At 48.8% G+C, this 13,260-nt stretch overlaps 1 protein-coding gene and 2 long non-coding RNA genes across 7 annotated transcripts in view; 1 reads left to right on the top strand and 2 right to left on the bottom strand.

The window, feature by feature from the left end:
* Positions 1 to 13,260, bottom strand: part of ZBTB7C (zinc finger and BTB domain containing 7C) — a 149,109-nt gene that overhangs the window by 22,640 nt on the left and 113,209 nt on the right. The window lies entirely within an intron of this gene.
* On the bottom strand, positions 3,195 to 3,751 carry LOC128781760 (uncharacterized). Of its 2 annotated transcripts, XR_008428488.1 has the most exons (3): positions 3,662 to 3,751; positions 3,457 to 3,573; positions 3,195 to 3,380 (listed from the first exon to the last, which is right to left on the bottom strand). It is a non-coding gene; the product is annotated as an uncharacterized LOC128781760 (long non-coding RNA). The 2 variants fall into 2 exon arrangements; XR_008428487.1 differs by having other exon boundaries at positions 3,457 to 3,706.
* Positions 3,906 to 5,130, top strand: LOC128781761 (uncharacterized). Its single transcript, XR_008428489.1, has 2 exons — positions 3,906 to 4,344; positions 4,549 to 5,130. It is a non-coding gene; the product is annotated as an uncharacterized LOC128781761 (long non-coding RNA).

Raw genomic sequence — 13,260 nt, 5'->3', positions numbered from 1 at the left:
AAGCCGCGCACCAGCGCTGGATGAAACACCAGCACCGCAGCACGCCGGGGACTTTCCTTTTCCAAGCCAGCTCTTCAAAATATTTATAAAGGCACTTAAGCCCCGTTTTGACCACTGCCTGTGTTTGCAAACCCTGCCCTGGGACTCGTGTCAGGTCGCGGGGAGTTCCGCTGGCATTGCTGGCATACCTGAGGACAGGCAGAGGGACTGGCTCCCCGCTGTCAGAACAAAGCCCTGAGTTATTGCAGAGCTGTGCCCTCCGCCGGGCGCAATTATGGTCAGAGAAAACCCTTGTTTATAGCAGGATCCTTCCAGTCGGGGGGAAAAAAAGAGATTTAATTACAAGGTAATGGTGCTGTGGGCGTGTGTGCGAGCGCAGCGCAGACGCGGCCAAGAGCTGGGCTGCTCCCCCTGCCCAGGTGGTTGCTGGTGGGTCCAGCTTTTGTGGAGGGTCAAAAAGGGGGATTTGGAGTCTTCCTCCGTGGTTGCTGAAGTCTGAGCACTGAATCAAGGGAGGTGAAGCAAGGAAAGTTAAAAATCCGGGAGAGATTCTTGTCTCACCGGGTCAGGAGCAAAAGAAAGGGGATTAAAGGGAGGTGGATGGCCAAATTAACCACAGCTTTTCTCTTTCCTCTTTCCCCGAGTCATGGCCTTGAACACAGGCTCCCTCAGGTAGGTCATGAGACTCACAGAGTGGTCTGGGATGTAAGGAACATTAAAGATCACCAAGTGCCACCCCCTGCCATGGGCCGGGACACCTTCCACTAGCCCAGGTTGCTCCCAGTCCTGTGCAACCTGGCCTGGGACACTTCCAGGGATGAGGCAGCCACAGCTTCTCTGGGAATCCTGTGCCAGGGCTCCACCACCCTCAAAGGAAAGGATTTCGTCCCAAAGTCCAATCTAATCCTGCCCTCCCTGGCATTTTTTAGCCACTCCTCCTTGTCCTATCACTATCTGCCCATGTGAAAAGTTGCCTTCCATCCCTTTTTGTCATCTCCCTGTAAGCAGTGGAAGGCTGAGGTCTGAGATGGGTTTGGTTTCAACTCCCTTTTCCAAATGGTACTGCAGAATCAGCGCCCAATGTGAGCTGCTGACATTTTACACACAAGAGAGGGACTACAGGACATTGTAAGCCCAGGAGCTGAATCCTTATTACAAAAAAATAAAAACCAAACCACCTTTAGATGAAAAGGTGCAATCCTGTTGGACACCCAGAGCTCCTCAATGCTGCGTTAGCCAAGGTACATGCTCATCAAATGCATGCATCAGAGAATATTTTTGTAGCCCTGTCTTTTCTGCCACTAATTTTAAGGAACAGAGTGCGGTTTCCTCTCCTGTGTTTCTCATATTTTGCTTAAAAATAAAATTTGAACCTAAATCAAACCAAACAGTTTCTTGCCCAAGGTGGTAAAAAAAAGAAAAAAATGCAAAGCCTCTTCTATGGTGAACCCTTCAGGAAAAGGGAATATAAATCCCCCTGTGGTTGTTTTCCCCCAGCAGCATTCAAAAAAGCCCCCAAAAGCCAGTGCAGAATTTGCAGTGGGTCCTTCCTACCTCTGCACACGACTTCTGGGAAACACATAAAACATCTACTGGAGCACAGTCTGATTTATACTTGGAGCAGGGCACCTTTAATGGCAGCAGGAGTGAGGGTGTAAATCTCCAGGCACGGAAAAATCAGACACACAGCCCCAGCCCTCTGGATCCACTCTGCTCCGAATGCCACTGAATAAAAATGAGGCTTTATGGTAAAAAAAAAAAGAGGCACATGTCCTTCTGCTGGATAGGAGAGATTTCTAAGGGTGCAGTGCTATAAATAATGGTTCAAGCCAGTTTTGCACGTGTCTTGTGCAGCCCATGATGAGACACTGAACAGGTATTGAGAACACCACAAAAATTATCAGGAGGATGGAGCCCCTCTGCTCAGGAGCCAGCCTGGCTGAGCTGGGGCTGTTCAGCTGCACAAGAGAAGGCTCCAGGGAGAGCTCAGAGCCCCTGCCAGGGCCTCAAGGGGCTCCAGGAGAGCTGCACAGGGACTGGGGACAAGGCATGCAGGGACAGCACACAGGCAATGGCTTCCAGTGCCAGAGGGCAGGCACAGGTGGGATATTGGGAACTGGGAATTGCTGGCTGGGAGGGTGGGCAGGCCCTGGCCCAGGGTGCCCAGAGCAGCTGTGGCTGCCCCTGGATCCCTGGAAGTGTCCAGGATCTGGTTGGATGGGGTTTGGAGCAACCTGGGACAGTGGAAGGTGTCCCTGCCCATGGCAGGGGTGGCACTGGATGGCCTTTAAAAGCCCCTTCCAACCCAAACCACTGTTTGATTCCATGGAGACCCAGTGGGTTGAACTAGAATTGGAGGCTGTCGTGCCCTCTCATCCATCACTGCTTCCCAAAACTGCAAGCCAGCCGTGTTCACATGCACAACCAGGCATGGGTTGTGTCACATGTGCCCCAGGATGTGCCCATTCCACACACAGAGGGAGAATGCACCCCAAAGCAGCCTCCTCTCCCTGCCCTTTGCACAGGAGGGTCATGGGGACAGCTCCCATGTGAATGGGGACAATGCCACACTCACTCCTCTGTCACGCAGGCAACACAGCCCTAAGATCTTATGCCCATCCCGACTCCAGAACAACACAAATAAAAATTAATATCCTTGGGAGCCAACAGGGATGGGCAGCAAAGCTCATGTCTGCCTCCACAGTCCAGTTTAATAATTTTCACTATTGCCAACTCCTGCTGTTCAGACAGTGTCTGCCCTGTCTGCAGAGCAGAAACACACCCCCAAGAACCCTACTCAAGTCCTAGAAGACCTTCTTTCTCCTTTGACCTTCACCAAGGGCAGACTGGACCTCTGCTCTTCAGGTGCATTTGAGTGTGAAGGCATTGGAGGAAGACCCATGTGAGAACAAAGAGGAGACTGCTTCAGGAAATGCGTGCTGAAATTAGAAAATGAAATAAACAGACAGTCCTAAAAGAGAAAACTCCTGCCATAAAGTAGATTTTGAGGGGAGGGCGGGAAGGAAAGAAATGGTTGTGCACTGCCCTGCTTTGCTAAACAGGCAGATGGGACCTGTATTTCTCTTCTGAAACTTTAATGGAAGGATATGATTCTACTGCAAGCATATTTTATATGCCTGGCGATTAAAGAGGAAGGAAAGGGCATAATTTATAGAATTGTGAAACACAGAGGATAGCTTTCTGGCTGCAGTGTTCCTTTATTTTCTTGTTATTCCTCTTATTCTTCCTTTTGCTCCTAGGCTTGTGAAAGGTGATGGATGGGCAGCGGTGGAGACAGAAATCTTCCTATTATATTCACAGGGCAGGTACTGAATCAGCAGCCACAGTGGCTACATGAGCTGCACCTCCTCTGAACAAGCCTGAGACCAAAGAAAAAGTGTTTCTGTGTGCCCTCATCTTTTCTACAGTGCTTTCCAGCTCCTACAGCTCCCTCACCTCTCTGCAATTAGCAGGCTTCAGTCTTTCAAAGAAGAAACTTGAGCCTTGCTTGGTTCTTGATGCAGATGGGAGCATGACATGGCCAAGCTCTTGCCCCGTCTGATCCCCCTGACCCTGCATTTTTATGGACAACCTGCCAAACTCTGCCAAGACCCTGGCATTTCCCGCTCACCCCACCTCGGAGGAAGCAACTACCACCCACGTTTGTGTAGAGAGACACCTTGCAGACAAAGACCTGGTGGCCAAGAAGCTGCCCAGAACTCAGTGGCACGTCCCTGCACTGAAGATGGCCAGGCACACACTCAGCTGAATGAACAAAAGTGGTGCCCAGGGGTCGAGGGGAGTGAACCTTCCATTCCATTCATCACTTGTGAGACCACAGCTGGAGGACTGTGTCCACTTTGGAGTCTCCAGGGAGACACTGCCATTGTGGGGGCACCAAGGCGGTCAGGGAGCTGGAGCACACGACGTGAGAGGAGAGAGTTTTGTTCAGCCCAGAGAAGAGGGTGTGAAGGGGGAATCTCATTTTTTTTCATCTACCTACCTAAAGCAAAACTATAGAGAAGAAGGAGTCAGACTGTCCTCAGAGCACGAGAAGTCAGGGGCATAAGTTTCAGCAAAGCAAGTTTATATCAGACATAAGAAAAACATTTCTTAGTAAGAGGTTGGTCAAACCTTGAACCATGAAGCCAGAGAAATGCTGGGATTTGTATCCCTGGAGATGCTCAAAACTCAACCACACAAAAGCATGAGCCTGACTGAGAGGTGGAAGTTGGATCAGGAGTTTTCAAAGGCTCTTTCCACCAAAACCATTCCCTGACCCTGTGCTCCACTTGTGCAGACAGGGAGCCAAGGCACAGAGCAGATGAAATAACACAACCACAGGTATGCAGGCAACCTGCACCTAAGGCCACATCTCCACAGAGCAACCTGAAGCCCTACCCTCACTGCTTTTGAACATATTAAACCCATCACCACAGTCATGTCTGTGTGTGCTGGGTTTTCTGGGGTCATCTGCTTCCCTGGTAGAAGGCTGAGCTTCTCCTGCTGCAAAATTCTTTGGATTTTTAATTTTTTTTTCAACTTCAGGGCCAATTCAGCAACTCATCTTTCTGCTAAGACTGTCAGTGAAAGCGTCAACTGCATGGCTGGCTTCTGTGATGTGGAACCATGCCCACCAAGACTTGGACCAGGACTGTGCATCCCATTTCACATCAGCCACCGTCCAGCCCACACTTGGCAGAAGGCTGAAGACAGTATCAGCCATGCCTGCATGACTCCTGGCATTGGGCCATTTCTCTCCAACCCTCTGAGCAGCCACGATGTAAATCTTGCTCTTCTTTCACTAGTCTTTGCCGTGACACCACAATCACTTGGCTGCCCATGCCAGCTCTCCTTGGGCGTTTGTCAGGGATGCGTCAGTGGAAAAATGAACTCTGCACCCTGGCGAGGAGGGGGAGCAGCTCCTCGTGAAGCTTACCCCTGCTGCCCTTTCTCAGCTCGCACGTCCTCGTGAAATCACTGTGAATATTTACCTCCACCAGGAGTAAATCCATATTCCTCCCTCCCGGTGAATAAGCAGGAAGACCTTGCCCAGATAAATGCAGGGTGAGAGCTTTGCTTCACCTCCAGTACCAGCACTCCCATGCCTAAATATCTCCATGAAATATGTGTGTGTGCATGTGTACACATCCTTTATTCAGAGCTATATTTACTCTTTAGCGAGAAGACTGCTTGTCCCATTGAAGCCAGAAAGAAGGAAGAAATTCTTTACACTGAGGCTGGTGAGGCCCTGGCACAGGTTTCCCCAGAGGAGTCGTGGCTGCCCCATCCCTCGAAAAAAAAAGCTCAAGGCCAAGTTGGACAGGGTTTGAAGCAGCCTAGGATAGGGGAAGGTGTCCCTGACCATGGCAGGGGGGATTGGACTAGATGAGCTTTAAAAGTCCCTTTCAAACCAATCTAAGATTCTGTGATACGTCAGCTGAGTCCTCCTGTTCACCCCAGGAATGCTGCAACTCCTGGCAAAACAGAGAAAAACATTCCCTGAAGTTGTAAAACTGAGACTCTCTAGCAATTCCTACACATTACCTAAACATTTGGGTTTTTTTTCACTGTCTGAAACCTCTTTAACTGAACCACTCCTAACTCTGTGAATTGCAGAGTCTGGTCAGGGGATGCAGGACCCCACTGCGTGCTGGGCAGTGTGGGAACATACAACCCTACAACCACCTGCAGGGAGACCACGAGGCCAGCAGAGAACTCACGGGGGATGGACACGGTGTGGATTCAGCTCAGGAAGCTCACACAGTTACAAGGCCATAAGCACGGGAGGGTGGAGCCCTACTTCTGTCCAGAGAGAGGGAAGGGAGCCCATCCCCTGCTGAAAGCTGTGGGTGGACGTATTGCACTTGGCCAGCCAGAAGATTAAGGCAGGTCCCCTAATTGAACATTTCCCAATGGGAGGGAGATAAAAAAAAGCAATTCGAGGGGTGGAAAGAGCGCAGGTAAAACATCATCTGGAGAGAACAGGGTGGGCAGGAGAGGCTCCTCACAGAGAGGGGCGAGACGAAGGCTTGTGGGGCAGAGGAGGATGCTGGCTGCACCAGCCACTGCGTGCTTCAAACACGGGCAGCAGACAACACATGGAGTCATGGAGCAGGGTGGGAGGAGGTGAAGGAAGCAGGCAGGAGAGAAGATTACAGGAGCGCAGGGAACAACAAAGAGGAGGAAAACGGAGAAGGAAAAAATTATGCAGGGCCTTGAAGGTCAAAAGAGTCAACTTCAAAAGGATTCCTTAAAGACACAGAGCAAATGCCTTTATATTAAATTATTTAGTTTCCACACAAATCTAAATAGTATATGGGGGGGGGTGGGGGGATTGCCTCCCAACACTCTATTTGGCACAGAGAGAAGACAAAGTGGAAGGATGATAAGAGAAGTCTGGGACTCTGTTTTTCTAATGGACAAGACAGGGCTGGAGTTGGCAAGACCCCCTTGCAAAAGATACGGAGTGAAGTGGAGGAGGTTTTTCAGGAGAAGAACGATGGGAGTGAGCACGACTTATTCTTTCTGGAACTGAAAAATGTTAAAAATTGACTAGCTCAGTCTGAAACAAAATGTTTTCCTAAATTCCAGGCATCTGTTTAATCAAAAACACAGCAAACGTTGAGTTAAACAAATCATGCTGCCTGTGAGAGTCAAGACTCTCACTTTGTAGATGCTGAAATGAAACGCTTCCATTTTTTCACAATTCCACCATTAATCTGACAAAACTGACCCAGACACAGAGCAGTTCTTTTGTCATCAAAACCTTCACTTTGTACTGAAACATATTTAGCTGAATTATCTCTCCCCACTGTACTTAAGGAAGCTAAAGTGAAGTACAAAGCCAGAAGAGTCAGCTCCTCTATCCTGGGGCGTTCAACCCATTGGCAGAGTTAAAATCACTGACAAGCTATGGCAAGCTAATGTCAGTAAAATGGTACCCAACAGGAGGTTTGAAGCCAGCACAGTGAGCTCTACAATAAGTTCCAGTCCTTCAAACACCATGCTTAAGTAAAATATTACAGCAGGTCATGTTTTAAAGCAGGCAGAATAGGTGAGGAAATCACCGAGGGCCCATGAGGATCCTCTTGGAGGAGAAATTTCGCCTTTTTCATCTCCCTGCCCTAATCACCACCACTTTCCTACTGACTGCCTGTGCTTCCTTCCATTCCACACAACTTTTTCCACGTGCTCATCCAGCGGTGGATGGCAGCAGGGACTTGTGTCACTGAGGCAAAGACATGGTGCTGCTAAATCAAGTATTTGCAGGGCCACCACAGGGCCCAACAAGGTGGTAACCACTCACACAGGAGAAGACAGAGGAAGAAAGTGACTTGGTGAAGGCCATGAGGCAGGTCATTAGAGGAGCCAAGAGTTTAGTCCTCCTCATCTTGTCCTCCTGTTTTTGCCCACCTGTATCCCAAGTGTTTAGTACTTTCCTCTGTTCAGCTTTGACCTTACGAGTTCCCCTAACCTTCTCCTGGCAGTTTCCTAATGGGAAAATAAATCTCTGGAGAGTATCTTAAATTCTTTTTTATCACAGACTGTATCAGTGTGATAATAAGATCAGCCTTCAGACTCCCCATTAAGTCACAGAAGGTGTGGTCATCAGTCATGCTTTTCCCAGACTTAATTGCCAGACAGACACTTTAAGTGGAAAGTCCACCTAATGAGCCCAATCATTAAAACATCCCTGGTTCCTATTTGAGATGGAAAATTATATTACTTTAATAAGGGGGTTGCATCTTTGCCCCCCTATTCAATCATGCAGCACAGGAAAGGTGAGACTTCTCTGCAAGTTTGCCTTGGATGTGTTTCATTTAAATACGGCCCCCTGCTTCAGGCAAGAAAAAGTAATAAAACTCTTCACAAAAGGAAAGCTGGGTGGTTGGAGAAGTGGCAGCAACCTAAAGGTGAGCAAAGGAGTCAGCACTGATGGGCATCACCACTGACCCCAGGGATGCTCCTCAGAGCTGTCCAGGTGGAGACGGTGGAAGGGCCACCACAGTGGCTGCGCCAGGGTGGAGAAGATGTGACATCTGTGGGGTGTGCTTCTGCAAAAGGCCACATGGGGATGGATCAAGTGGGCTCTCAACTGTGACACTTCTTTCCTAAACAGTTCGAAAGAATTGGCTCCATTTGAAGAAAGAATTGGTTGTGTTGGCCACCTTCAGGACCTGCACCGGGTAGGAGAAGCGGCTGGGCAGCTGCCAGGAGGTTGGGAAACTGAGGTGGAGCAGCTCACTGATTCAAAAGCCCTTGCATGGGGCATCTCCAGCCAAAGTGCCCAAAACAGGGATGAGGCTGCAGGTCCACTGCAAAGGGGTAATCCTCTCCTGCCCTGTCCACTTCTGACAGAAATACTTTCCCACCTCTCCATCTCCCACCCGTACTCATCACGGGAAGCTTTGTCTAGGTGAGCACTGTCTGGGAGCTCAGCCTAGGTAAGACCAGCCCAAGTCCCTGGTGGTCTTCAGCCACGCCAGACACCTTTGGCTAGAAGCCATCAAGCCCGTGGAGGTGCCCCAGTTGCCCTGCTCCCGCCCCAAAGCACCGGCGGTGAGAGCTGCTCCGCAGGGAATCCCAGCGGGAAGCCCGGGCAAGCCTAAGTTACATCCAGCGGCGGCTCTGCCAGGTGCTGGGAGCGCTGGTTCAGAGCGATCCCTAATAAAAACAAAAGAGGCACGGAAGGGCGTGTTGCTTTTGTGTAATAATACATCTTAGAAACTGCACGGTGAGGCAAAGACAACGCCACACCCTAAGCCACCCCAAGGGTGTGGGCATTATACAATGATTCGCCCACGCCCAGAGCCTCCGACGACAATTCACGTCCAGCGCCGCGCAAGGATCGGTAAATACCATATCTCAAACCAGGAAACGACAGCTTTTTCCATGTGCATGGAGGGAAAAGAAGCCAAACCAAAGATGTGTCTTAACATGAACGTCACCCCAGGCAGATCCGCACCGCCGCTGCGCCCCGTATTTTCTGCCCTTCCCCTAGAAGAGGCCAGCAAAGTCAGTGGCGTTCATAATTTGAGTTATATTAAGCACCAATTTTGGAGTTTTTTTCATAGTTTCCCTTCTAAAGGGGAAAAAAAAATCCAAACCAACAAACAAACGAACAAACAGAGATGATGGAACTATTTAAATGCATAATTACATTTTGATAACAACAAAGTCGTGAGAGGCACTTAATAGATAATAAAATGACAAGATCTCATCACACCCAAGCTTATTTTCACAGCTGTAAATCTACTTCTGGTAAAGTTGCCGGGAACAAGATTTTACTATTGAGTAATAATGGAAACAAAATAGCACTTATTAAAGGGAAATGGGAGCAAGAACTCATCAGATGTTGAAAGACAACAGAAAAAATCAGTTTGTTATTAGGAGACAGGAGAAATAACACTGTTCTGTTGGTCTGAGATATCAGCAGCAAGATGTGTTGGTTATTAACAGAGATCCCACTTTTTTTTTCCCCTCTAAACCACAGTGCATTTGCTGTGATGCTCACAAAAACAGCAATTAAAGATGCAGCTCTGGGGTTGCACCTCCAGGAAAAGCAAAAAAAGCAGCAAAATGGAAGTGTCTCCAGACCTATGCCTAATAATTTCTGAAGTCAGGAAATTCAAGTTGTTTTTCCAATATAATTTAAGTTATGTTTCCCAACATAAATACACCTAATCATTAAAAAAAAAAAAAAGAAGAGATGATGATTGCAATAAATCTGCTTTCTGAGTGATCCCAGGAAAAAGGCAGTGGCTTTGAGCCTGTAGGAAGGATAGAGCTAGTAGAGTTACTGTGTACCTGCCTAAAAAAGGGAGGCTCAAAGCTTTCCTGGGGCCAGGTGGTGTTCCCAGGGAGGAATGGTTGTTGCATTACTAATGAGGGAGAAGATGGGACCACCAGGGACAAATGAAATATATATTCCTGGCTGGCACAGCAGACACAGTTCGGGTAGCTCAGGAACAAGGGGGTCATGCTGGATGTGGCTACTTGCCCTCAGGGCAGCCAACTGGGGCAGATCAGGAGATGTTTGTACAGATAATAAAACTCCTGCTCCAATTTCTGAATCCTGAGAGGGGGCTGGAGAAAATATAGATTTTAATTCTCCAGCTGCAGCACTGAATAACAGGAGTGAGGCATAGCCCTACTGGTGTACACACAAGCAAAGAAATAAAAATATCCAATATTATTGTTTACTCATGATGGCTCAGAGCATGTTCAGATCTGACTAAGTTTCTACTGGGCAAGGTTTTATTATCATTATTATTATTACTATTACTACTACTACTATGACAATTACTGTTATTATTACTCTTGCTATTAATTGGAGTGACCATTTAAACTGCACCAATGTCTTACAGCTACAAGTTGGATGCTCATTCCCTTAAAGGCACTGTGTAAGTGAGACCAAGGAAGGAATAATCCATTCCTAAATGCTTGTGGTCCAAAGAAACAGTGGGAGAAAAAAAGAGATTGCATATTTTGTGCGGAAGAGGAACAGAGAGACTTGATGATTTGTAAAGGCCATGGATGAAGCCCTTGGCAGAGCCAAATTTGATGTTAGCTTTTACAAATCCCAACTCAGCCCTCTGTCTAGACTACCAGCCTGAACTAGCTCTCATCTGAGGCTCAGCTTTATTCAAGGATAGAGGCGGCCTAAAGCTCAGAGAGTCTTCAGGTCAGAGCCACCCCATGGGTTCTGATGGGGACAAACTTTTCTTAGCAGGGGTGCTGTGATAGGACAAGGGATTAGGGTTTTAAACTAAAGAAGAGGAGATTTAGATTAGGTATGAGGGGGTTTTCCATAACTGAGGATGGTGACACCCTGGCACAGGGTGCCCAGAGAAGCTGTGGCTGCCCCTGGATCCCTGGAAGTCTTCAAGGCCAGGTTGGACAGGGATTGGAGCAACACAGGATAGTGGAAGGTGTCCCTGCCCATGGCAGGGCCTTTAAGGTTCTCCCAGCCCAAACCACTGAGTGAATCCCATATGCCAGGTGGTTGCCATGTGCTGAACCTCGAGCCCACACCCCTGGTTGGTGGCACCAGCCCAGCGACCAGGTGGCTCAGCCCATCACTGGATGTTTTGGTGCCTGGCAAAGCCAGAGGGTGTTCAAGTGCACCAGGACAGAGTAAATGACCCAAAGGGAGCTGGGATTGGCAAGGTTTGTGCCGGTGGCATCACCCAGCACCTCCACAGTTCGGCTGGGATTTTCACTGGATAAAACCAAAATGATGTGGGAATGAAGGAACAGTGGGATTCCAGGGAAAAACAGGAATAATCAGAGAAGCTGGGAATGACAGCTTGTTCCATCTACCACCCAGCCTGGCAGGGTGCTGGGGAAAGGGCAGGGCAGGGAGGGTTTTGCATGCAAGCAGGGATACTCAAAAAAAAAAGTACCAGCAAAGTGAGGCTTTAAAAAATATAAACAGTTTTGGGGAACAAACACAAATGGCATGCAAGCTAAAAATAAGCAGCAGAAAGTGAAAAAAGGGATTAAAGGAGCCCAAAAGAAATAGCGAACAGCAAATTGCAGGGAATTGTTCAGCAAACAATAAAACGCTCCTCGCCATCTCCCTGCAAAAGGCAGATGGCACTGGGAGAAAGCAACCCCCGACAAATGATAGCTGCAAAAGGGGTGAAGGAGGAGGGGGAGAAAATTTCAGACCTGGCAGATTTGTTAAGTGGTAATTTTCCCTCTGTCTGTGCAGAAGACAAAGGGGAGGGAAAGCTCCCCAAGACAGGGATTGTATTTCACTCCGCGGTTGAGAAGGCTTTCGAGTGTCTGCAGATAGCAGCAAGAAATGGTCCTAAAAAGATTAGAGCTCTTAAGGTAGGGCAAAATACTATATCCAGACAACACACTCGAGTTTTAATGACAGTGAGGAGAGAATTGAGTGAACCATTGTCTGCTGCCTCTAGGAAGCCAAAAACTTAATTTGAAACAGCACAGGCTCGAGCTGGACTTTTCTCACAGAAAGGCTTTACTCCTGCCCTTTAAGCATCACTTTGTATCCTTGACACATATTTTTCATTCATCTTTTTCCCATAGCCAACACAAGTTTAAGGGCCTTCCGCCTTTTTAGAGTGATTTGGGTGGCTTGGCTTTGAGCATCTCCCTGTCTGGAATGCACCTCTTCTCCCTGTTTCCCTCTTGCCAGGCTATTAACTGTGTTTATGGATACCCACCTGACAGATGAAGAAGTAAAGTGACTTCCCAGAGATGCATGGGGAATGTGCTGGAAAAGAAAATCACCCTGGGTTTCCCAAATCTCAATCCCCAGACTATCCCCTGCCCTTCCTACCCCTAATTCCACTATGGGCTTGCTAAGTGGGTGCAAACCAGCAGAGCTTCCACACAATGTACTGGGACCAAGACCAAGCATCACATCCAGCCTTAAATCATAGAATTGCAGAATTGTTTAGGATGGAAAAGCCCTTTAAGATCATCAGGTCTAAGTGTTAACCCAGCGTGGCCAAGGCCACTCCTGCATTTTGCCTGGATTGGGATTTTTGTGCCTCCCCCAAAAATGAGGCCGATTGCTATGACCCCAAAGGGGCCCATTTGCCCCTTGGGAGTTACCAGGACTCCCCTGGCACTGCCTGGCTGGGGACAAGGACAAAGCAGGGCCTTGCTTTGCTGCTAACCTCATCACTGCATATTCCAGGGCAAGGGGCGCACCACTGTCGTCCCCACCGGCCCCGTCTCCAGCAGGTGACACTGAGGTGGCTTTGCCATCCCCCATCTCAACTCCAGCATCCCCCAGCCAGAGACTTTCGCTGCAGGGACCCCCCTGACCTTGCCCGGGGCTCTGTTGCTAAGAATAAAACGCAGAGGGCTGTGCTGTGCTGGCGCGCGGTGGGATAATTGCAGGGAAGCGGCTGCTGTAGCCCAGCGACCGCAGTAATTGGGCACGGGCCATCCTGCAGCCAGGTTTCCTGTGCCATTATCCCCTTATTAATAGAAACCAAATCTACCTTTGCAGAGGCAGCACTGCGAGCCTGGAATTATGCGGTGTGGGGCTGCAGGGAGGCATCCGCGGCATCTCTGCAACAGCCTCAGCCCTCTGCCACCCAAGGGGTGGGTCCTGGCAGGATCCACAGGATGCTCCCGCCCAAGTCGTGGCAAAATCCCAGCCACAGAGACCCAAGGTCCCCTGTGGTCATTGGAAAGGTGAATGTTAGACTCAGCCACATGACAGTTGCCCTCACAGAGGCAGGCGAGTGAGAGTTGTTCTATTAACTAATTAAT

The sequence above is a fragment of the Vidua chalybeata genome, chromosome Z (genome assembly GCF_026979565.1).
Source record: "Vidua chalybeata isolate OUT-0048 chromosome Z, bVidCha1 merged haplotype, whole genome shotgun sequence".
NCBI classification, from domain to species: domain Eukaryota; kingdom Metazoa; phylum Chordata; class Aves; order Passeriformes; family Viduidae; genus Vidua; species Vidua chalybeata.
Note: the sequence above shows the minus strand (reverse complement) of the source record. Positions and strands in the feature narration are given on the sequence as shown.